At 39.9% G+C, this 25,320-nt stretch overlaps 1 protein-coding gene across 1 annotated transcript in view; it reads left to right on the top strand.

Moving 5' to 3' along the window:
- grid2 (glutamate receptor, ionotropic, delta 2) overlaps positions 1-25,320 on the top strand; it is a 1,594,008-nt gene that overhangs the window by 192,616 nt on the left and 1,376,072 nt on the right. The gene's annotated exons all lie outside the window — the stretch shown is intronic.

The following is a 25,320-nucleotide window of genomic DNA, read 5'->3' as shown; positions in this document are numbered from 1 at the left end:
TTTTTTTTTTAAATCAAAATCAATACAGGTTCGCTTCACGACTTGACTCTTTCACAGTGAATCTGCTTCTGTCACTTCCACTCCCGGTCGCCACGTGCGTCTCCATGGTAACGGCGCAGGACGGGCCTCGGAGACGCGTACGGGCCGGGTCTATATGCGCGTGCGGCATGTCAGGGATGTCTCCGCTGATTAACCCGCAGACGGAGGCCTAATTGGATGAGCGAGGCGCAGGGGGGGAGGGGGCGGGGACAGGGGGGAGCGAGAGGAGAACCGAAGAGGCGAGAGTTCGATACACGTCCAGACTTATTTTTCATTCAAGTTTAGATCGGACGGAAGGTGTAGCATTTAGCGCGCGCAATTAGAAGAGATAGTAGCAGGTCTGGTGAAGGCGCTTTGTGGTGTTTCAACCGGGAGAGAGTTTATTGATACTTTGCAGTGACGTCGTGAGGAAACACGGCTAGAAAACTCAAGAAATTGATTTAAACTGCACATTTTCAGGAGCCTGTGATCAATACGAGTTAAAAGAACGAGTCAAAGGTGCATTGTGTAACTTTTCAGGTGGAGGGTCCGTCAAAATCTTTTCTCCGTGCAGATGTTAATCCCGTGTATCATTCGTTCATTCATTTTTCAATATAAAACCAAAAATTAGAAATTGAAAAAAAAAAAAACTATTTTCTTCATTATTTGTCCCCAAAACCAAAGATGAAAAAAATTATAATGATTTGTTTTTTCAGTTTTTCATTTTGTGTTTAAATGAATAATGGAAAAATTACTTTTAAAGACTGAACCAGGACTGAACCAGGACTAAACCAGGACTAAACCAGGACTAAACCAGGACTAAAACCAGGACTAAACCAGGACTAAACCAGGACTAAAACAGGACTAAACCAGGACTAAAACAGGACTAAAACAGGAACTGAACCAGGACTAAAACAGGACTAAAACAGGACTGAAACCAGGACTAAACAGGACTAAACCAGGACTGAACTAGGACTGAACTAGGACTAAACCAGGACTAAACCAGGACTAAACCAGGACTAAACCAGGACTAAAACAGGACTGAACCAGGAGGACTAAACCAGGACTAAACCAGGACTAAAACAGGACTAAAACAGGACTGAACCAGGAGGATTAACCAGGACTGAACTAGGACTAAACCAGGACTAAACCAGGACTAAACCAGGACTAAACCAGGACTAAAACAGGACTAAAACAGGACTAAACCAGGACTAAAACAGGACTGAACTAGGACTAAACAGGACTAAAACAGGACTAAAACAGGACTAAACAGGACTAAACAGGACTAAAACAGGACTAAAACAGGACTAAACCAGGACTAAACCAGGACTAAAACAGGACTAAAACAGGACTGAACCAGGACTAAAACAGGACTGAACCAGGACTAAAACAGGACTAAAACAGGACTGAACCAGGAGGAATAAACCAGGACTGAACTAGGACTAAACCAGGACTAAAACAGGAATGAACCAGGAGGATTAACCAGGACTAAACCAGGACTGAACTAGAATTAAAACAGGACTAAAACAGGACTGAACCAGGAGGACTAAACCAGGACTGATCCCAGGACTTAAACAGGACTTAAACGGGACTAAACCAGGACTAAACCAGAACTAAACCTGGACTAAACCTGGACTAAACCTGGACTAAACCAGGACTAAACCAGGACTAAACCAGTACGAGTGTTGGGTCGGGCCCGGAGGAGCGCCCGTGTCGACAGATTTTTCAGTTGTGCTGTGTTTTTTTTTTTTTTTTTTTTTTTTTTTTTGTCTGCTTCCACCCGTCAAAAAAAAAAAAAAAAAATTGCCGCACAACTGAAAAATCGAAAACAGAAAAAAACAAATCGTTATCCTTTTTTTCATTTTGATTTTGGAGACAAATAATGAAGAAAATTGTTTTCTTGTTTTCTTATTTTTGTACTATAGTAAAGTATAGTAAAGTGAAGTCAAGTAAAATATAGTAAAGTCTAGTGAAGTAAAATATGGTATAGTAAAGCAATAGAGCTTTAGATATTGCAGTGCCTCTAGTTAGCATTTACACCTCTTGAAAAGTTTAAAATTCAGTAGTACATACTATATTGTTGAACCCTTTTCCTAGATGCCTCAACCGTTTGGTCTAGTCTAAACGCGGTGTATATATCACCCTCAAAATACAAATATACAACAGCAAAACCCAAACTGGAGCTGATCCAAAACCTTAACGCCCAATTGAGCTTCATATGTGCGTGGAGGGGTAATTATCTCTGCCCCGTTAGACTCCACGCCGCCAAACGTAATCACTTTGACTTTACTTTCCTCTCTCCAAATATCTTTTATTTTTTTAACCTTGATCATGAGGGCAAATAAACACGTCGAGACTTAAAATGGGACTTTTAAAGGTGATTACATGGTTCAGTCGGCTGGAGGCGATGGTTAACTTTTTAGACTTTATTGATCCACTTGAGATATTACTTTATGGAAGTTGTGTATTAAAAATAGTACTGCAAGGCATCTTTCCGGGTACTCAGAGATATAGTACTAATACCCAATGTCTTTAAATCTATACGTTAAAGGTGCACTGTGGAACTTTTCCGGTGGAGGATGTGGCACATGCTTGTCTTCATTGAGATTATCGCTTTGAATGTTTCACAATATGGCATTTAACGTATCTATCTCCATGGAAACAAGAAACACTACCAGGTGAAGTTACAGGTCAGATCTGTGGAGATGCAAGTCCACTCACAAAAAGAGTTAAACATGTTCTACCTTTTCAAATAGGAATCTGCTTTCTTGGACTTTTTGACAACTCTAACTTAAACCAAGCGTGTTAAAGGTGCACTGTGTAATTTTTCTTTAACTTGGACTGTCCGTCAAATGCTTTTCTCCATGGAGATGTTATTGCTTTGTCTAAAATGTTTCACAGTACGTGTTAAATGTTTCTATATTCATGGTGATGCTGCTCGAAAAAAAAAAAAAAAAAAAAAAATCATTATCACGATTATTTTGGTCAATATTGAAATCACGATTATTCCAACGATTATTTTTTTTATTACGCAATGTATTTCTCTCTCAAAAAAACACCAAAACAAAACACTTTGTTACTGATAATTTACATAAAACTTTCAAATTGAAAATAAATATAGCGGGGATGTAACAATAACCAAAATATTGTGATATGGTATCGTCAGAAGTCTCACAATAATACCATGGCCTGTCACAATATATCAGATTATATCAAATTACAAAATCCTTTGCTTAAATGCATGGTTTTATAGTACCAACAGCTTATAAACATCAAAAACTACATATCCCATGATTCATTTCAGCGCAGACAACATGAAGAAATATGTTTTTACTTGAATTCTTGGGATTATGATGGAAATAATTCACATCAAAATCTTGTCAGGGTATTTTAAAAGCAAAAAAAAAAAGTGTCCTATCTACAATTATATCAGCCTCTAAAAAAAAATAAAAATGCAATAAATATCTTACCGTGAGACGCGTAACGTGATAATATCGTACCGAGAGATTTGGATATCGTTACATCCCTAAAATATAGACTGTGTACCCAAATGTATCCAAAATACTACTAAAACTATATAAACTACTAAACTATATATCCAGCTGTTCTACAATCTCTATAATAATAATAATAATAATAATAATAATAATAATAATAATAATAATAATAATAATAATAATAATAATGATAAAAACAACAACAATAATAATGATACTGACAATAAAAATAAAATAATAATAATAATAAAATAAAATAATAATAATAATAATAATAATAATAATAATAATAATAATGATAATAATGAATAATAATAAAAACAACAACAATAATAATGATACTGACAATAAAAAAAAAATAAAAAAAAAAATAATAATAATAATAATAATTAATATACTCATTAAAAAAAAACAAAAAACATGGAAACAGTTGGACCTCGCAGCATTAGGATTCATTCACTCGTCAGTAGGTGGATACTTTTTTAAATTTACGTCAATAATACGTCAGGACCAATCGCTGCTATTTGGTTCTGACGTATGTAATGCGCCAAATCCCGTAGGAAGAAGGGCAATATGTTTAATGATAAAATTCAATAAACTTTCTTTCAATAAACTTTGTGAAGCTTTAACTTTCCACTGGATTATACGAGCTTGGAGATCGTTTCATACAGTAATCGAAATCACGATCAAAAATCAATTAATGGCACAGACTTATTTCATGGAGACCAAACCAGACCAAGATACATGTCGGATCTGTAAAGTTGAGCTGCTTAATGTCATACTGTGAAACATTCCGAGCAGAGCAATGACGTCTCCATAGAAACAAGCAGGTGACGGACCCCCAACCGAAAATTTACATGACGCGCCTTTTAAACGCAATGAAAAATGTGACTAAATAGCCTCTTGCAGTTGAATTGCGGCGAAGTGACGGAGTTGTGAAGCGGGGGGGGGCCTGGTGAGCGAACGGGGTCTGACACAGTGGAGTTGTTGTTAGCGAGAACGGCGTGCTAAAATGCTAACGTGCTAAAGCCAGCATGGGGCCCGTGTCTGGAGGCTGTGAGGAGCAGTGCAGCCTGACAGACCACAATAGCAACTTAGAGACTTTGTCAAAGTAATGAGCAAAATGTGATAATGAAAACTGCAAAAGTTTACAACGTGTCACTTCAGCAAGAAAGACGGCAGTTCTCCCATTGTGAACGCGATCGGTTATTGTTTTAGTCTTTTATTAACAGAAATGTATGTAAGATTTTGATTCCATAAACATAACACATACACACATAAACATACAGATACATACATATACGTACATACATACATACATACATACATACATACATACATACACACGACATACATACATACACACAGACAGACATACATACACAGATACATACACATACATACATACATACATACATACATACATACATACACACAGACAGACATACATACACACAGACAGACACATACATGCATACATACACATAGATACATACATAAATACATACATACATACATACATACATACATACACACACATAGATACATACATACATACACAGATACATACATACATACACATACACATAGATACATACATACATACATACATACATACATAGATACATACATACATACATACATACATACATACATACATACATACACATACATACATACACATACACATACATACATACATACATATACATACACATAGATACACATACATACACATAGATACATACATACATACATACATACATACATACATACATACATACATACATACATACATACATACATACATACATATAGATACATACACATACATACATACACATAGATACATACATACATACATACATAGATACATACATACATACATACATACATACATACATACATACATACATACATACATACATACACATAGATATACATACATACATACATACATAGATACATACACATACATACATACATACATACATACATACATACACATAGATACATACATACATACATACACATACATACATACATACATACACATAGATACATACATACATACATACATACACACATACATACATACATACATACATACACATAGACATACATATACATACACATAGATACATACATACATACACATACACATAGATACATACATACATACATACATACATACATATACATACATACATACATACATACACATAGATACATACACACATACATACATACATACATACACATATAGATACATACATACATACATACACATACATATAGATACATACACATAGATACATACATACATACACATAGATACATACACATACATACATACATACATACATACATACATACATACATACATACATACATACATACACATACATACATACATACATACATACACATAGATACATAGATACATACATACATACATACACATAGATACATACATACATACATACACATAGATACATACATACATACATACACATAGACACATACATACACATACATACATACATACATACACACTTAGTCACATTCAGGGTTCCCACGGTCATGGAAATCCTGGAAAAGTCATGGGAATTGAAAATGTAATTTTCCAGGCCTGGAAAAGTCATGGAATTTCTTAAATTCAATGAAGTTTTGGAAAAGTCATGGGATTTTAGTATCTCTTTCACGCAACTACATCGTTCTGTTAAATTATCATTAGGCTGTTATGATTATTTCCCAGCGTATGTGCCTTTTGTTTAAAGGACGACAATCAATGCACTGACAGTATTTAGAATGTTAAAAAACTATAAAACCAAACCATAAGGTGAGTGGAAAGAGTTAACATTTCATATTTAGTTCTAAAAGTATGATCAATTCTACACTTGTAGGTGCCGTGAAGGCATGGAGAATTCACTTTAGGTCATGAAAAAGTCATGATAAAGTTTTGAAATTTTGTCAGTGAAAAAGTGTGTGAACTTTTAAAAAAATTGTAACGTGGCTTTACTCTTAATTACAAAAAACATTGGAGGAATTGTTTAGGTTATAATTCTGTGTTTTGGTTATCCAATCAGAAAGCAAAATGAGCCTCACATGAGTCTCTCATTTGGGTTGCCAGGTTCCACGCTGAAATCCTGTTGATTTAAGCCCAAAAGGACCCAGTCTGACATGATAATCTCATTCGTCAGTGCCTCTGCTGCAGAACTGTCCACACACTGAGCATGAGACAAACTGGCAACACAGGTTCAATTGTGATGATAATAACTTGAACTGTATGAGCAGAGGCTATACATTTCCTTTTAATAATGTCTTGCACTTCTTACGTAAACAAGGCGAAGTGTCTTGCCCAAGGACACAGCCATTTGAGCCACTGCCACTTCATAAGGTATAGTTAGATTTTTTTTTCCTGCATTCAATAAACTCAAAGGTAAAGGCTTTCAAACACAAAGTGCACTTGTGTCATCTCCATGTTGACCATAACCGCGCTGCTGATCTGTCTTTTTAAAATGCTACACTTCCTGAATGAGCAGTAAAGGTCAACCAGTCCTCGTCTGCCAAACTGAAATGTCTCGTGTCTAAAGAGGGATACATTTTAAGCATAAGAAATCAATGGAAATGTTAAAGAAGACATATTGTGCGTTTGTCAGCTATATATACTTATAATCTGTGACACCCGTGTTTGTAGTTGGACACCGGCAATGTTGATCTAAAATTATTCGATAAAAGATGAAAGTGCGCCTGACACTTTATAGTACATCACCATAATCGCCATGGCGTACGGTCGGTACCTTCCTATGGACCGCCGTCAGTAGTTGAAAGATCGTTTTCCTCTCATCTGAAGGTTGGCAGTTCGATTCCAGCTGTTGACATAAATGTCATTGGGTAGAGCAGTCGGATCCTGAGACCCACAGGTTGGTGGTGCAACCCAAGCTTCCACATACAGTATGATGTTGAGTCAGTCAGTCAGTCAAACTTTATTTATAGAGCCCTTTACAACACTCAAGGTAACCAAAGTGCTTTCCAATAAAACCAACACAATATAAAAAAACATCCAAAACATTGCACAATTTGTTTTATTTTATTATTAAAGTGTCACTGCATTACTAAGTCTACGTTAAGACTGCAGCCTCAAGTGACTCATATCATATTTTTTCGCCTCTATGTGACCTCTATTTGATCTTTTAATGGCAGTGTGAAGGACAAAGATTCGATTTTTTCAAACGCAACCCAGGTCACTTGGATATTTGCTCCTAAAACCGATACATATCCGCTTTTTTAACATGCAACTTCAGTCTGAAAGACCAGGTCGCATTCATCCCACCTACACTTCGTCAACGTAGACAAAGACGTGTTTGCTCCCGTGAGAGTGATACAGGTAGGCGCTCACAAACGTGCACAAACGTTCTTATCGTCACATGAAAATTGTGTTTAAACTCCGTGTCAGTGAAGCAGCGAAGCACATATCGATCCCACCACTCTTGGCTGTGTCTCTGCACTCACACGTTCCTTTCTACGGACGTTGCTGCCACTGCCCCACAAAACGTCACGGCCAAAAACCTTGTCCTTCTCCTTCTCAATGTCCTTTAAAACAAACTGGCTCTGGTACAACAGCAACTTTAAAATGGCCGGGTGCTCGATGCTCGCGTCCATGTTTAGGCGACTTCCGTAAACACTGAGCAGAGGTGGGACCAAGTCTTTGTTTTGCAAGTCCCAAGTAAGTCTCAAGTCTTTGACCTCAAGTCCGAGTCAAGCCTGAAATTAAATACAGGCAAGTTCAAGTCGAGTCTCGAGTCACTGGCCCATAAGTCCAAGTCAAGTCCAAGTCGTCATTTAAAGTCTTTAAACCAAAGTACCAAATATAGCCTAGAATTAAATATAGCAATTTATATGACTTTTAAGATAAATTGAACTTAAAAAATAAATCATAGTATCTTTATGAGTACTTCTAGAGCATATAAAAGTTGTAGAAATTAATTTAGCTAATTTCTCCTTTTTAAATGTCTTGACAAGATTGTGACAAGAGTGTGAATCATTACGGTCAGAAGAGTCGTTTTTTTATCAAGGCAAGTTTTCAAATCCTAATAATAGTGACTCAAGTCTGACTCAAATCCAAGTCCTCACCTCTGGCGTGCGGCGTTTGCGGCGTTTAAAGTTCACACTGGAGATCACATACAAGTCGCATTTAATTGGAAATGTGAACGACCTCGCAAAAAAATCAGATTTCACAAAAAAATCCGAATTGAGCGTTAAGCCCTGCAGTCTGAACGTAGCCTAAGTGTTAGAAGCCAGTCTGTGTAGTACAAATATGTGTGTTAAAACCTCTAAAAAAGTGGATTTTGCATTTTAAACCCTTACTCTTCACTATTTCACGTTTTCCGTTGAGGGTTCAGCCACCTGCTCGCCACCGCACAGACGTTATTGCACGGTTCCACGGCATGGTTTTAAACTTTCTGCATATATTCCTTTACGAGAAACAACACTGATCTCATCTTCCAGACCTCATTCATACAAAACCTATATAGAACATAAGTCATTACTTGAGTCCCCCTTTTGCACTGCGCATTTTTCAGATCATAAAGTGCAGTCTTGGCCCCTCTCCTCCCGTTTCCCCTCTGCAGAATACTGACGTGCCAATGCCATAGAAACCAGGGTCAATATCATTTAGTTATGGTCCATTCCTTTTCTCCCCTCTCTTCCTCTCTCTCATCTCTCCATCCGTCCTGTTTGAATGCATGCGCCGGGCTTGTTAGCTGCCATAGTGACCGTAGACATCTCGTTTCTAGGGCTATGCTCCCATCAATCAAACCCCCACAAGCTCCTCCCCCTCCTGTCAGACCTCTTTAATTTGTCCATTTATCTAAAGCAATTCCCTCACAGAGATTCCCCAGTGATGGTCATATCCTCCTCGAGATCAATAACATTTTCTGATTCTGAAGTCTGACACGGCCTTTCACTCAAACGAAGATTTTTTTTCGTCTGTGAGTGTCAACACAGGAAAAAAACAAAGTCTGTGATCTTGTGTTATGGCGAATTACTTTTTACACTTCGTCAACTAGTCAAAAAATTAAGCTTTAAGAATCCATGTATCATTCATTCATCCTTTTTTCAAAATAAAACCAAAAATAAGAAAACAAAACAAAAAACAACAACAACTATTTTCTTCATTATTTGTCTCCAAAACCAAAATTAAAAAAATGGGTAACGATTCGTTTTTTTTTCAGTTTTCAATTTTGTGTTTAAATGAATAATGGAAAAAATGGATAATGGCTAAACCAGGACTGAACCAGGATTAAAACGGTTTCAGTCCTGGTCTCAGTCCCGGTCTAGTCCTTGTCTCGGTCCCATTCTCGGTCCCGGTCTCTGTCCCTCTGTCCCGTCTCTGTCTCTTGGTCCCGGTTCTTGGTCCCGGTCTCTGTCCCATTCTTGGTCCCGGTCTCTGTCCCTGTTCTTGGTCCCGGTCTCTGTCCCGTTCTTGGTCCCGGTCTCTGTCCCATTCTTGGTCCCGGTCTCTGTACTGGTCTTGGTCCCGGTCTCTGTCCCATTCTGTCCCATGGTCCCTGTTCTTGGTCTCGGTCTCTGTACTGGTCGTCTTGGTCCCGGTCTCTGTACTGGTCTTGGTCCCAGTCTTGGTCCTGGTCGCGGTCTCTGTCCCATTCTTGGTCCCGGTCTCTGTCCTGTTCTCGGTCCTGGTCCTGGTCCCGGTCTCTGTCCCATTCTTGGTCCCGGTCTCTGTACTGGTCTTGGTCCCGGTCTCTGTCCCATTCTTGGTCCCGGTCTCTGTCCCGTTCTCGGTCCCAGTCTCTGTCCCGTTCTTGGTCCCAGTTTCTGTCCCGTTCTCGGTCCCAGTTTCTGTCCTGTTATTGGTCCCGGTCTCTGTCCTGTTCTCGGTCCTGGTCCTGGTCCCGGGTCTCAGTCCGGGTCTTGATCCTGGTCTCAGTCCCGGTCTGATCACCTGACAGTGTACGTAGTTGCACCTCCGGGCCCGTCCCGACACTCAATCTACATCTACATCTTTAAAGCTCAAGTTGCTCTGTTGACATGAGGTAGTAGTTTTGAAGTTGACCTCTACCTTTTACCTTTTGTTCACTAGAGACTGGCAACGTCTGAAATCATCCAAATGATTCTGATGAACGTGGAACATATGGTTTCTGTTTGAGAGAAGAACACAGCCTAAATTTGCAGGGTTTGTGAGCTAAACATGTGTGAATGAAACAAAACACAACTCCTGAAAATAGCCCAATATTTAACTCTATTGTACATTGTGGTCAAAACCTGGTCTGGTTAGTGTTTGGATGGGAGTCTGCTGGGAATCTCAGGCGGCACAGTGGGGCAGCAGTGGTAAAAACTGTTGTTGTGTCCTTAGGCAAGACTCTTCACGAACATTGTAACTGTGATATGTGACTGAGCGTCGGTGGTGGTCGGAGAAGCCGATGGCGGAGCGGTAATTTCGTCTTAATGCTCTGAGAACTGAAGAAGCAGCTTGGATGAACATTTTCAACCTAAATAACCATTTGTCTTGTTGACAAATTGAATTTCTCCTTTGCCATGGATTCTACCTGGCCTGATTCTTCAGCCGGTTTTACTTTGTGGAAACTGTCTGACCTCACAGAATTAAGATTCGTTCGCTCGGTAGGCGGGTACTTTTTTTATTTAACCAGTCGCTGCTATTTGGTTGTAATGTGTGTAAAATCAAATCTTGTAGGAAGAAGAGCAATAACATCTTTCCCTTTGATAAAATTCACCAGACATTCTCTTTAAATTCTGACTTTAAATCCTCGATCTCGGAAATCTTTGCCAACAAGGAATCTACGTCCATCTCGACCGCTTTGTTTACTGTTGTGCTGTTCCACAAAAGAGACCCAGACAGACGCTTGAGTTTGACGTCATGGTTTCACAGCTCTTCGCTGATTGGCCGGTGTGTGGTCTACAACTTCCAGCATTCTTGCAAACCTTCTAGTGCAGGGGTGGGCAAACTATGGCCCGGGGGTCGAATGCGGCCCTTTAAACCTTTTAATCCGGCCCGCCGAACTGGAATAAATTACAATAATAAACCTTGTTGATGTTTTATTTGTCATGCATTTCCAGCATTTCCCAGTAGATGGCGCACTATATATACATTGAGTTGCGGCGTATTATGTTGGGAAAGTGTTCTTACAGGAGTTATTCGGACCATGAGTGAAGTAGTTGGTGCTTAAGATATAAGATGCACTGCTTCCATTTTGAGTTGGTAAAAATCAATCAAGGAAACATACGGACTCTGAGTTGTAATTATTAATGTCTTCAACATTTTGGAGTCAGGTTTTATCACACTCACAGGTGTATATCTGTGGTTGTTTGGTGTGAGCTTTGTTTTTGAGCTGTTACCAGTCAGATTCAAAAACGGTGAACTCACGATGTACATTCACTCGTGTTGTTCAGTGGAACACGTCTCAACACTTTTATGTTCTGAATCTTTCACATCAGTGATGAAACGTGTAGCGTCTGAAGTCCTAGATAAATGTGAATAAGAATGTAATGAATCTGAGCTCTTAACACGTTATGTCCTGTCTTCTGTCCGGCCCTTCAGTCAAACTTTAGGACCCTATGTGGCCCGCGAGCCAGAAAGTTTGCCCACCCCTGTTCTAGTGTATTCTGATTCCTGACCTAGTCGCTGGAGAGAAATGAAATTGAACTAGGTAGCACCAGCCTAACAAGTTCCAGGGCTGAAATTATCCAAATGTTGAATCCTGTGAAGGTGCATGGAGTGTGTTCCATTTGAGAGAAAAACTCAGCGTAAATATTCAAGATTTGTGTGTTCAACATGTGAATGAAACAAAACACAACTCCAGGTCTGTTTTGTGATGACTAAACAACGTTATAACACAGATCAGAAAATACCGTAACGTAACCACTTCAACACAACGTAATACCCTAATGTCTCGATCCCATGGCTGTCTCAAAATCCTGGACAGATTTCAAGTCTGAGCAATCCAACCGCTGCGCTCTCCGCTCATTTTGTGACTGTGAATGTGAAATGAATGAGATGAGCCTGACAGCTGGGGCCAAGCCAGTTTCAGCCGGTCTGAATAGCCTCACCCCGAGCCCAGCGGGTGTGTGGTGATGATGCGGTGATGACTGGTGGGGCGAGTGTCATTTAGATCCATTTGGAGCCGCTTTTCCGCAGAGAATGTTCTTCCTGTTTTCAAACTGTGCCTGGACCCATCTCGACCCCCTCTTCTTCTCCCTCTTCTTCTCCTCTTTGTCTCAGTGTCAGTCTCTTGGCTCCGTGACAGCCAGCTCCCTCTTCCCAAACATATTACAGTTTCATAAGGCTGCAGACTCCACAGGACGATATGAGCCGGTGTGACTTGTGGTGTCATTTCTGGGATGTAATCGTTAAAGGGCGTATATCACACAAAACGGCCTCTTGTGAGCTTCAGCCGTGTTTTAATGTTGTTGCCTCATCAAAAACATACCCCCAGATGCGTTTTACTTCATACACACACTTTTCAGTACGCTTTAATTATCAGTCTGTCCGCATCTCCAAAGCCCAAAATGCTCGGTTCCAATTTGAAGTACCATAAAGCGATAGTTTAGACGTTTACAGCTACACTTTTACCTTTTGTTCAGAAGAGATTGACGATTCCAGGTCTGAAATCATCCAGTTGATTCTAGTGAAGGTGTGTGGAGTTTAAAAACACAGTGGAGCAGAGTCCTGCGCAGGTCCATTTTTGGAGACTCACACCCGCTCGGACCCATTAATATTTCACCTGTTACCTGCTCGTGCCTGAGATAAATAGTCCAACAGCCCAATAATCCAGGACTAAACTAGGACTAAACCAGGTCTAAACCAGGATTGAATTTACGTTGTGTCATTAGTGGATTATAAATATATACACACCCCAACCGCAGAGTCGATAGCCAGGACTGAATCAGGTCTAAACCGGGTCTAAACCAGGTCTAAACCAGGACTTAACCAGGACTTAACCAGGATTTAACAGGGTCTAAACCAAGTGTAAACCAGGACTAAACCAGATCTAAACCAGGTCTAAACCAGGATTGATCCTACGTTGTGTATGAATATATACACGTCACAAACTGCAGAGCCAATTGCCAGGACTGGAGCAGGACTGAACCAGGACTAAACCAGGACTAAACCAGGACTGAACTAGGACTAAACCAGGACTGAACCAGGACTGAACCAGGACTAAACCAGGACTGAACTAGGACTAAACCAGGACTGAACCAGGACTGAACCAGGACTAAACCAGGATTGAACCAGGACTAAACCAGGACTGAACCAGGACTGAACCAGGACTAAACCAGGACTGAACTAGGACTAAACCAGGACTACACCAGGACTGAACCAGGACTGAACCAGGACTAAACCAGGACTGAACCAGGACTGAACCAGGACTAAACCAGGACTGAACTAGGACTAAACCAGGACTACACCAGGACTGAACCAGGACTGAACCAGGACTGAACTAGGACTAAACCAGGACTAAACCAGGATTGAACCAGGACTAAACCAGCATTGAACCAGGACTGAACCAGGTCTAAACCAGGATTGAACCAGGACTAAACCAGCATTGAACCAGTACTGAACCAGGACTAAACCAGGATTGAACCAGGACTAAACCAGGTACTGAACCAGGACTAAACCAGGTCTAAACCAGGACTAAACCACTGTCATTAGCATAAATATATACATGCCGCAACTGCCGAACCGATTGCCAGAACTACAACCGGGAAATGGCATTTGTTTCCAGGGCAACGAATGTCTTGGACACGCGTCAAGTATTTTTCTCCCGTTCGCTGTTCATTTGATTCACCAGACCCCCGTGTGTACTCGCAAAAATTCCAGAACGTTAAAACCCACCTGTTTCAGCAACTATTTGCTGGTACCCGACCCGACGTGGAGCACTTCCTGTACATGACATCACAAAGGTGGAACAGAGTGTTTTGTGTTTGAGAGAAAAATGTGTGAAAACACTGTAATATTAATAGTAATTTAAGTTTGCACAAACAGCAAAACAACTGAACAATTAAATAACAACCTGTATTCAAGTAAGTTTTTTATTGTCATGATTTTTCTAAATGTAACACCATAACCATAAGGAGGGTTTGAATAGGGAGAGATCGCTAAATTATTCAAACATGCATGGATGAGACCTTTTCAGACATGCCTTTTCGCTTAATACTGCCTCTTTAAGACAGCTGTACATGGACCAAATTCTGAACCAGGATCTCACTTTGCTACGTTAAAGACGCAACGTGTAACATTTCAGTCTCCATGAAGATGCTGTTGCTTCACTTGGAATATTCTATAGAAAAGCAATGCATGGAAGAATATCTGCCTTGAATTCACTCTCTCTGTGCGTGACGGCTCCCGGCTCCTGCTCCCAAACACATTACAGTTTCATGAGGCACAAGATCAGACGAGAGGCTTCGACTCGTGGTGTCATTTCTTGGATAGAATAGTTGAAGTTGCACAAATGAGATATCAAGTGATTTAAGCTCAAAACATGCAAAATATATTCAGTTTTTTTTCAATATTAACTTTCATTTAAAAAAAAATCTGATCTTTTACCTTTTCCATGGGTAACTGCTAACACACTTCATATGAAACAGGAAACGCACACAAAGGTTCTTGTAGAGGTGTAAATGCAAGGAACAGTAAAATAAAAGTGAAAAAATGCATTGCACATTCAGATGGCCAATGTCAAAAAGCTTTCTTTATTTTTAAATAACGTTTCTGCAAAAAAAAAAAAAAAAAAAAAAAAAAAAAAAGCCTTCATCAGATCATTTTTCTTGCTGCTAACATACATAATATTTAGAACATTTCTTATTTATTTATTTGTGAAGGGACAGCACTTATTAATGAACATGTGAAAATGTAAATATGTAAAGATTATAGCCAACGTGGTTAATTTCCATCTTCCATCCCTCGGCAGGTTGACGTCAAATCATCTACAGGCGAGCGAAAAGTACAGCAACAATCAGGCAAAAGTACATAACACCGGCACACTCACTATACACACAATTCATTTCAAACTGTTCATTTGAAGTTCAAAGTCAAGAGTTAAAGAGTCAAACCCCCCAAGAAACCAACTCATACGTTACTCGATTAACAGATTAACGTACGATGCACACTGCAAAAAACAAGCAGCACATCTTTATAAGAAAGAGTAAAATGGGATAAGAAGTTGTGTATATGTTTTATGAATTCTTTCCAAAAACACACAGAGTCTGGGCAGGTCCAAAAAAAGTGAGAGGTGGTTTCATTTTTCAGTTCACAAAATGTTCAGTTTGTGTCCATTGTCCTTCTAAGATGATTCTTTAGCGGAAAACAGAGATGTAGAAGTTTGTAGCAGATTTCCCTTTGCTTGTTGGTGATGAGATATTTGTGAGGTCATGTCCAAACATTTTTCCATGGAATATTGTCAGTAGAGTCGGGGTCTCACAGAGCACGAGTAGGGCTCCGTTCGGGAGGTGCACTTGTGGTGATAGTCGCTCTTTTTCCCGCCGCGACTCATTATAAGTCAAGTTTAATTGAAGATGAAGCCAAGTGAGTTCCTTTTGAAAAGTTTTTCAAAGTTTGGTGCAGCGTCTTCACTCGCGTCTGCTCAAGCCGACATCTTCAGGTGCGGCCCTGTCCTGCCGCTTCCCCAGTTTAGGCTCCACTAATGACATCACTCTGTTACAGCCAATGAAGCAGCGGCAGGTGTAACCCTGTCGTCATATCACTGAATACATCTCAGAACGTCTAATAAACAAAATGTGAACTAAAACGTGTTAAATTAATACTCCTGAGTTTGAAAAAATATCAGAATACATTTATATTTTTTTGTTTATTCAAATAAAATGGCAAATTCTGGTAGGGACTATTTTGTCTTCCCCAAATATTGGTTGTGACATGTCTCCACTGTAGAGGTAAGATCTTAAGACCGAGCCCAAGCCCGACCTAAAATGTCAATCATTACTTCGGGTCGGGTCGGGCTCGGGCTTCAAATAAATATATGTTTATAAAATGTATGCTAAAACGATGTGTGGATACTAAACTAAGGAATACTTGTTATAAAATAAATAATATGGATAAAACAGAGAAGTAATGTAATGTAATTGCTATTTAACTACTAAACAGGATCGTGAACGCCCCCTCTTAATTTAATAATCTTCCCCTCCGCAAAGTCTGCATCTATTTTGACCTGGTATCCCCAATATGGAGGAGCAAGAAGTTAAACTAAAGGCAGGAGAACTGAAAAGACAAACACGCACCGGTAAGAGTGAGGTGTGGAAAAGCTTCAAATTGATTGTTGAAAATGCTACAGAAACTTGCGTTGGCTTCGCTGAATGTCGTCAATGTGGCGCTTTGCTTTCATACGAGAGCAAAAAGACTGGCACCTCGACGCTGAGCACTGCTTCCTCCGAGTCACAAATAAAATATGACATTTCGGGTTTGCTTCGGGCTCGGGCCTGCAAATCAAGTTAATTGGTCGGGCTCGGGCCGGGTCGGGTTTTAATACCCGCGGCCCGGGTCGGGTCGGCTGGATTTTTTAGGCCCAATCTCACCTCTACTCCACCGTCTCTGTGCAAACTTACGCCCTTGCATATTTGACCTTTGAACAACCACTGTTTTAAAACATTACAAAATGCCGCCAGTGATGAAAGTTCTCGTACATGAGCTGCACCGTGTTCCATGTTTGTCCTGCTCGATAAGCGAAAGCGAGATGTCCAAAAGCACTTTTCCTAAACGGCAGACAAGAGCAGTCACCTTTAGAGCTGCTCTTGTTGTCCGATTTGAGTTTCTTTTCACAAACTCCTTTAGAGGAGACGGAGCAAGATTATTAAAAACTTAAAAAGTATACTGCAATAGCGATAATTAAAGGGCTTTTTGTCTAATACCTTAAGTGCTTTTTTATAGTTTCAGCAAATTTAAGACGAGTTTTGCTTGAGTCCAACATACCTTTTATTGTTTTGAAAATGCTATAGTAGCTGAAAACGACGTATTAAGACATTTCGTAAGTGTCACGTTTCGTTTTTCTCAACATCCTTTGCTCTCTGTGCTAATTAACTCCCCCTTCAGAGCGCTCACACAGCTCAATCAGCGTGCATCCCGCTAATGAACACACTACACACCGCACAGGGTTTGTCAAGCTGTCGTGTGCAATTTTCCACCGCGTTTTTGTAGATTTATGGAGAATTGCCGTGTGGGAGCATGTTGGCGGCGTATTGAACAGAATCTTAACCATAAAGAGAGTCTGAGAGATCTCTAAATTACTGAAACACACGTGGATGACATCTTAAACCACATTTATTCACATTCTACAAGTAGTTTTATTGACTTGACCACAGATTTGCAACAAAACACTCCATATTACCCCCCGTCTTCACAATGACGCGTGACCTGGCCCATGACGGACACCAGAGAACAATCAGCTGATGAGGTAATGGCGCAATCAGTCCTTAATTGTCACGGGATAATTTTGGTCCGTCACTTTCTCTGACGGCGTTGTAATTGTAATTCGTATTGAGTTGTAATTGTAACTTTCAAGAGATCTCAGAATCGCAAGGTAGCGTCTTGGGATTTCGCTTTACTGATTGATTCTACGCACTGGGACTGTTCTACATGTACGTCTATGGTGGAATGTTCAGCAGTTTTTGTAGCAAACAGCCAACAATTTAAGATCGTCTGAAAACTCAAGAATAAGTACAAAATCTATTTAAATCAAACATTTTCAGGATCCTATGAGACAATCCTGTTAGTTTTTTGGTTTTCAACAACTTTTTCTGATGCTATAAAGCTTGTAACTTGTTTAACAGCAAACCTTTTGCATTTCCAGCTAAGTCAGTTCTTTCTACTTAGATCAGGGGTGGGCAATGTTTTTTTTTTTCATGGTGCCACATGAGAAACAGAAAATATTGTGGAAGGCCAACATGCTTAACTCAATTCTGTAGAATATATATTTAAGTGTATTTCTTTATAAAAAGCAGTAAATAGCATTGTTTTAATGAACTGGTAAGACTGGTAAGAGTGTCTGTTATGACTAAGCAATGAAAAAGTGAGGTTACCTTACAAAAAAAAAGTCATAAAAAACATCTATAAAATAAAAACAATGCAGCTTTAGTTTACTCAGGCTGGCGCAACCTAGTGTCTCCGCTCAATTTCATTTCTCTCCAGCGACTAGGTCAGGAATTGGAATACACTAGACCAGGGGTGTCAAACTCATTTTGGTCCGGGGGCCGTATCCAACCTACTTTGATCCCAAAGGGGCCGGATCAGAAAACTCATGGCATATATACCCAAAAATAACAAATATATCAAATATTTGTGCAGAGAAACACAAATCTATTACAGAAATCTTTTTTAATTGATGAACTCTTTCTTTTACAAAATATTGAACAACCTGAAACTTTAAGAAAAATACAATTTCAACACAATATTTTAACAATAACTTGTCTGTAAATAGGAATAAGTAAATTTTTCTTGTAAAATCCTGCACTCGGCTCCACTTTTCTCATGTTGGACATTTTTCTGATGAGGGTGTCACGGTCAACAGTCAAAACGATCGTCCTTTAAGAGCGTTTGGAAAGAGACAAGTCTTCATTTGTGCTGCTCTGGTGGGAGGGGCCACGTACAGAGACGCTGGAGACACTGCTCTGCTCAGTGCCGCAGAAAATTACCAATATTTTTATAGAAAATATAATTAAAATATTTTAGTAGAAAATCTGCCGAGGGCCACATTAAAGGTCTTGGAGGGCCGGATCTGGCCCCCGGGCCTTATGTTTGACACCTGTGCACTAGACGGTTTGCAAGAATGCTGGAAGTTCGAGTCCGGGCACCAGTCAATCAGTGAAGAGCCATATATTCTGTGTTGGCAGCGATTCCCAAGATTGAGAATTTAAAGCCGGAACAAAGAGAATGTCTCCCAGACTTCCTTCACCCCAGGAAGTCTGGGAGTCCCTGCTTAGACTTCTGCCCCCGTGACCCGGCCCCGGATAAGCAGAAGAAAATGGATGGATGGATGGACAAAGAGAATGATTGGTGAATTCAAGGGGAAAGACATTATTGCCCTTCTTCCTACGGGATTCGGTGAATTACATACGTCACGACCAAACAGCAGCGATTGGTTAGATGAAAAAAGTACCCGCCTACTGTCGAGCAAACAAATCCTAATTCTGTGAGGTCAGACAGTTTCTACGAAGTGAAACCGGCTGATGAAACAGGCAACTTTAGTCCATGCATGAGGTAAAATTATAAAACAGGCCAGTCAGAGTCAACCAAAGGACTATATACGCCGTAAAACAAAGCTCAGATTAGTTTAACTGAGCTTCTGACAGAGCAGTGCCTCCCGCTAACATCACAATCCCAAGGAAAGCTGCAAAATATCAATTTCATCACATCAGATTGTTTGGGATTTTTGTAGATTTACGTTATGATTGTCTTTTGCTTTTCTAGAGATCGTGAACCAGCATCCCGAATTTCTGATGTGAATATTTTATGTTTTATTGGAGCTTTCCTTGTTAAAAATGTCGGTCCAAACACCATTAAACACGCAGGTACTGACATTCAACGAGGGCGTCAAATCTCCCATGTTGTTTACGTGTTTATCACATCGAAATCATACGTTTCATTAGTGTTTCTTGTAAATCACGAGACGTAAACCGGCGCTTTGTAGAACGGCAGACTTTACAGGGCAGTTCTGGGCAGAGCATGGGCGAAAGACTCAATAAATGAATAAACAGCTCTGATATATAGAGGCCGAGCAACAGTGCAACAATGCGCACAGAGTGGAAGCTAGCCCACTCCGCTCTGTTTTATTAGCGCCATAAAACACGCTAGCAAAAAAGCGCTAGCCAAAAAAGTCCTCCTGATTTGATGCGGTGCTTTCCGTGCATAAAGTGGTCCCCAAAGGTCTCACTACTTTTTATTTAGTGCAATTTATTTCAAGGCAATAGTGGAAAAACTGTGGAAGGTATTGCAAAATAAGCACACACAAAAATACATGTTTTTACATTATTGATGGAAAATATTCTGTGTCTGCACCAAAGTCGATACAAGGAGTCTAAGCTCTGGTTTTGTAATAAAGAATGTTGTAACTTTAATATTTTTAGCGACGGTGCAGTGGTTAAAGGGCCCATATTACGTAATTTTCTGATTCTATGTTATAATGCTGTTTTCTCATCACAAACATACCTGGAGTTGTGTTTTGTTTCATTCACACACGTTTAATACACAAATCCTGCATATTTAGTTCTATTTAGTTCTTCTCTCAAGCAGAAAACACTCTGTTCCACCTTGTGATGTCATGTGCTAGGGATGGGCATGATTAGTCGATTAATCTATAATTGATCATTGAGAATTTCATCGATTACGTTGATTTTTAATGGACAAACCGAATGTAGGTTGGTGTGTGTAGCGTAGGGTGACCAAACGTCCGTGTCTGGGGACAAACAGGGGTCCGTACATGTAGGAGCGAGACACAAACAGTCGGTCAGTCTGCAACGCAAATGCGTATTTAACGATGACTTGTACAAGAAATTCCACGGTTTCCGTTCCGGTCGGGACAAGTGTGAGGCCATGTGCACAGTGTACAAAGCAGCACAGATGTTTCGGTGTCCAGTGGGAACAAGCTCATCAAGACACCGAAAACGTGAAAAAGTTTTGCCAGGTGAGAGTCGCGCAATGTCGATGACGAGTCCCCACCTCCCACCTCCCGTACGGTGTCCTGGTTTTGAGAAACGCAAATATGGTCACACTAACCTGTATTCCACTGAGTCGTGTCCTTTAGTCAGACAGAAGTTGAACCACATCAGCGACACAAGAGCTGTTTTTTCTTCGCTTAGTTTATGCAAATTAGCCATGTGGTTTTAAGTTTTGTTTCTGTGAGACTTGCTTAAATCTGAATTAAACACATTATAATGTCAAACGGGCTGATGTGGCTCTAGAGTGGTTACGGTTTATATGTCGTAAAGTTGAATAAATGTATGTAGATTAATAGTGCAGATAGTAATAATAATGATGATAATTTTAATATAAAACCTTAATGATTAATTGATAATCAATCGTTAATTCTCCCAACGATCGATTAAGAAAATTTAATCGAATGCCCATCCCTATCATGTGCTATTACAGGAAGTGCTCCACTGTGGTTTAATTAGTTAGTTGTAATTTTATTCCTGCATGGCCAATCTCTACTGAGCGAAAGGAAAAATTGGTGGTTTTTAACTTGAAAACTGCATGACATCATAAGGCGGAACAGAGCATTTTGAGCTTTGATGATTTGGAGACTAATAAAAGGGTTACTTGTGTTACTAGGTTCTTTTTTCAGACCAAGAGTTTGTTTTCATACATGACAGTTTCGGCTGCTCACTACCGTCTTCCTCAGAGTGGTCACGTGATGTTGCTGTGACGAAACAATAAACCGGGATGAGGGGGCTTTTTTACTCACACACACCTGGGATACTGTCCTGAGGGAGTCGGACTGCAGATGGCGCTGTTAGGAAAACGGCGCCAAAACCTGTGTAAATCAGCTGACCGGACACATCACAGCAACATCATGTGACCACTTTGAGGAAGACCAAATCTGTCAGGTATGAAAACAAACTCTTGGTCTAAAAAAGAACCTAATAACATAAATTATCGGAATACCAAATGAACCTCATTGGACCAAGGGTTACTCAAACATGTGAATGAAAACAACACAACTCCCGACATGTTTTTGAAGAGGTAACAACATTATAACATGGCTTAAAGCTCACAAGACCTGTGTAATATAATGTAGGACCTTGAAGATTTTCACTCTCAGAAAGGTTAGAATCCCCGGTGAGTATGCAAAATATAATGCAGGTGAGGGTTCATACCTTAGGGTAGTTCAAAGCACTCAACTAATTCAGATACGGTGATGGTGCTTTCTCAGCGGATTTGCCTGTCTTCAGCCTCACATTTTACTATGTGCAGTTTTATGTATTTTAGCATGTTAGTGTGTGTGTGTGTGTGTGTGTGTCTAGGTTGTTTGGTTGTGTGGGACTGGGTTGGTTGGTGGGTCGAAGGAAATGTGGGATTGTTTTTAATCACTATAAAGCTCGTTGTTGGGTCAGTTAGTTAGTTGTTAAATTTTTTGTATGAAAAGAGCTGTATAAATAAAGTTTGAGTGATTGATTGAGATAATCAGGTACAGATACAGTAAACTACTCGGGTGTGTTGCTTTTCACGGCAGGTAAACAGATAGAAGGTACTGACTTACAAAACTCTCGCAAGCAGCTTTTTCAGAAATGAAGAAGCTACTTTGATGCAACACATTCTCTCTTGAAAAACTTTCTTGGCCTGATTCATCAGCCAGTTTCACTTTGTGGAAACCGTCTGACCTCGCAGCATTAGGATTCGTTCGCTCGATGGTAGTAGTACGAGTACTTTTTTTATTTAACCAGTTGCTACTATTTGATCGCGACGTATGTAATGTGCCAAATCCCGTAAAAAGAAGAGAAATAATGTCTTTTCCCTTTATAAAATTCACCAAACATTCTCTTTGCTCCGGCTTTAAATCCTCGACCTTATGAATTGTTGCCAACACAGAATGTATGACTCTTTGCTGATTGGCTGGTGCCCGGACTCGCACTCCCAGGGTTCTTCCAGACTGTCTAGTGCACAGGTGTCAAACATGCGGCCCGGGGGCCAGATCCGGCCCTCCAAGACCTTTAATCTGGCCCTCAGCTGATTTTCTACTAAAATATTTTAATTATATTTTTTATTAAAATATTGTAAATTTTCTGTGGTGTTTATCACAGCAGCGTCTCTGTGCGTGGCCCCTCCCACCAGAGCAGCACAAATGAAGACTTGTCTCTTTCCAAACGCTCTTAAAGGACGATCGTTTTGACTGTTGACCGTGACACCCTCATCAGAAAAATGTCCAACATGAGAAAAGTGGAGCCGAGTGCAGGATTTTCTTAAAGTTTCAGGTTGTTCATAATATTATAATATTTTGTAAAAGAAAGAGTTAATCAATTAAAAAAGATTTATGTAATAGATTTGTGTTTCTCTGCACAAATATTTGAACTTATTGTTATTTTTGGGGTTTATATGACATGAGTTTTCTGATCCGGCCCCTTTGGGATCAAAGTTGGTTGGATACGGCCCCCGGACCAAAATGAGTTTGACACCCCTGGTCTAGTGTATTCTGATTCCTGACCTAATCACTGGAGAGAAATGAAAATGAGCGGAGGCACTAGGTGGCGCCAGCCTGGCAAAAACTTTCTGTCCAGTTGACAGAAGTACAGACAGAATTGGTTCAGTTAAAGGCGACTTTAATTTGCTTTGTTTTAACATAATCTGACTTTAAAAACAGATTCAGATGGAACTACAAAAGGGTGAGCTGGTTTGTGCAAGTTCCTCTCAAATGCCATTACAGTCATGAGCTGCAGTAGCTAGAATTAGTCAACAATTTTGTCCAGTTGACAGAATTTTTTTTTTGTTTCCTGTGAACCCCAGGCAATTTATTGAAGGCAAGTACTGAATTAAATGAGAACATATTTTCATTTGTGTAAAGATGGCAGTATATATAAGAGCTTTGCAGAGGAATGTAAAAGCACAGGACTGAAGCTTGAGATGTCTCCTTTCTCCTTTTGAGCTCTGCCTTTTTGCCCATTCTCCTCAGTCTCGCACACGGGCAGGTTTACCTTTCAAATTCATCCTCCATCTCTCTGTCTGTGTGCCTCCCTCTCTCCATCTCTTCGTCTGTGTCCTCTCTCTCTCCATCTCCTTCTCCGTCTCCGTCTCTCATGGTGCGAGCTGGGGCCTCTGCTGCTCCATTGGCTCTTCTCAAGCATTTCATTAAAGTGGCTCTCATACGACTCCTCTCTGCACATTCACCTACCTGACCCTGAAAACTTTATATGTGTGTGTCTGTGTGTGTCCATCTGTGTGTGTGTGTGTGCGCCTGTGTGTGTCTGTGTGTGTGTGAGAGACAACCATTCGCACAACCGCACCCCCAGGGAACCACTGCTGATGCTTTCAATAATGGCCCAAAAAATAAGAATTCTCCGCGCTCCCCTTGCACTTAACCTGCCTTTTCCTACTAGTTTCACCCCGATGATTTACAGGCACGTGAGACGGCTCAGAAAACCGAAAGTCTGGGCAAAGAATAAAACATTTATTGATAATTAAATACAGTATTATTTCTTTAGACGCATAGAAATGTTAATGTTTATTTAATTGAATAACAACATAAAGTATAGACTATAATGAGTATTTTTGGATCTCTGCATGTTCAAGTTCTTTTGTTTAAAGGTGCATTATTGTCAGGGAATTTACCCAAAGACTCAATCAGTAAAGAACAAACCAGAGACGACACAGTGGTTCGTTTTACTTGCGCAAGGAGTGCGAGAGCTGCCTGCCTCTTCCGAAAACACTGAAGCCCTCGTCCTCCCCACAGCTCTTTTATTGCTAAGCGTCACACAATAACATCACACAAGTAATTTAAATGACTTAAGGTCTCATGACCCAAAAAATTCTGTAACAATTATGTCACTTTTCTGTCATGATAATTATATATCGACCTATCATTCATTCATTCAACATATGGAACTATACTTTTTCGTGGTCAATATTTATCATGTAAGTCTTTATAAGTAAGTAAGTCTTTATTTATATAGCCCTTTTCACAGACATTTTTGTCACAAAGACGCTTTACAGAACATTATTCAGCATTATTCATTCACTCTATACCTGGGTACTTACTCTATGTACTAGTGCGGAACTTATAATATATAACAAATGATTCTAACTTAACTGACTTGTGGCCGTACCAGT

This window comes from Boleophthalmus pectinirostris, unplaced genomic scaffold (genome assembly GCF_026225935.1).
Source record: "Boleophthalmus pectinirostris isolate CB_2022bp ecotype Guang Dong unplaced genomic scaffold, ASM2622593v1 HiC_scaffold_4, whole genome shotgun sequence".
Lineage (NCBI taxonomy): Eukaryota > Metazoa > Chordata > Actinopteri > Gobiiformes > Gobiidae > Boleophthalmus > Boleophthalmus pectinirostris.
The sequence above is the reverse complement of the archived record's forward strand: the minus strand, read 5'-3'. Positions and strand labels throughout refer to the sequence as shown.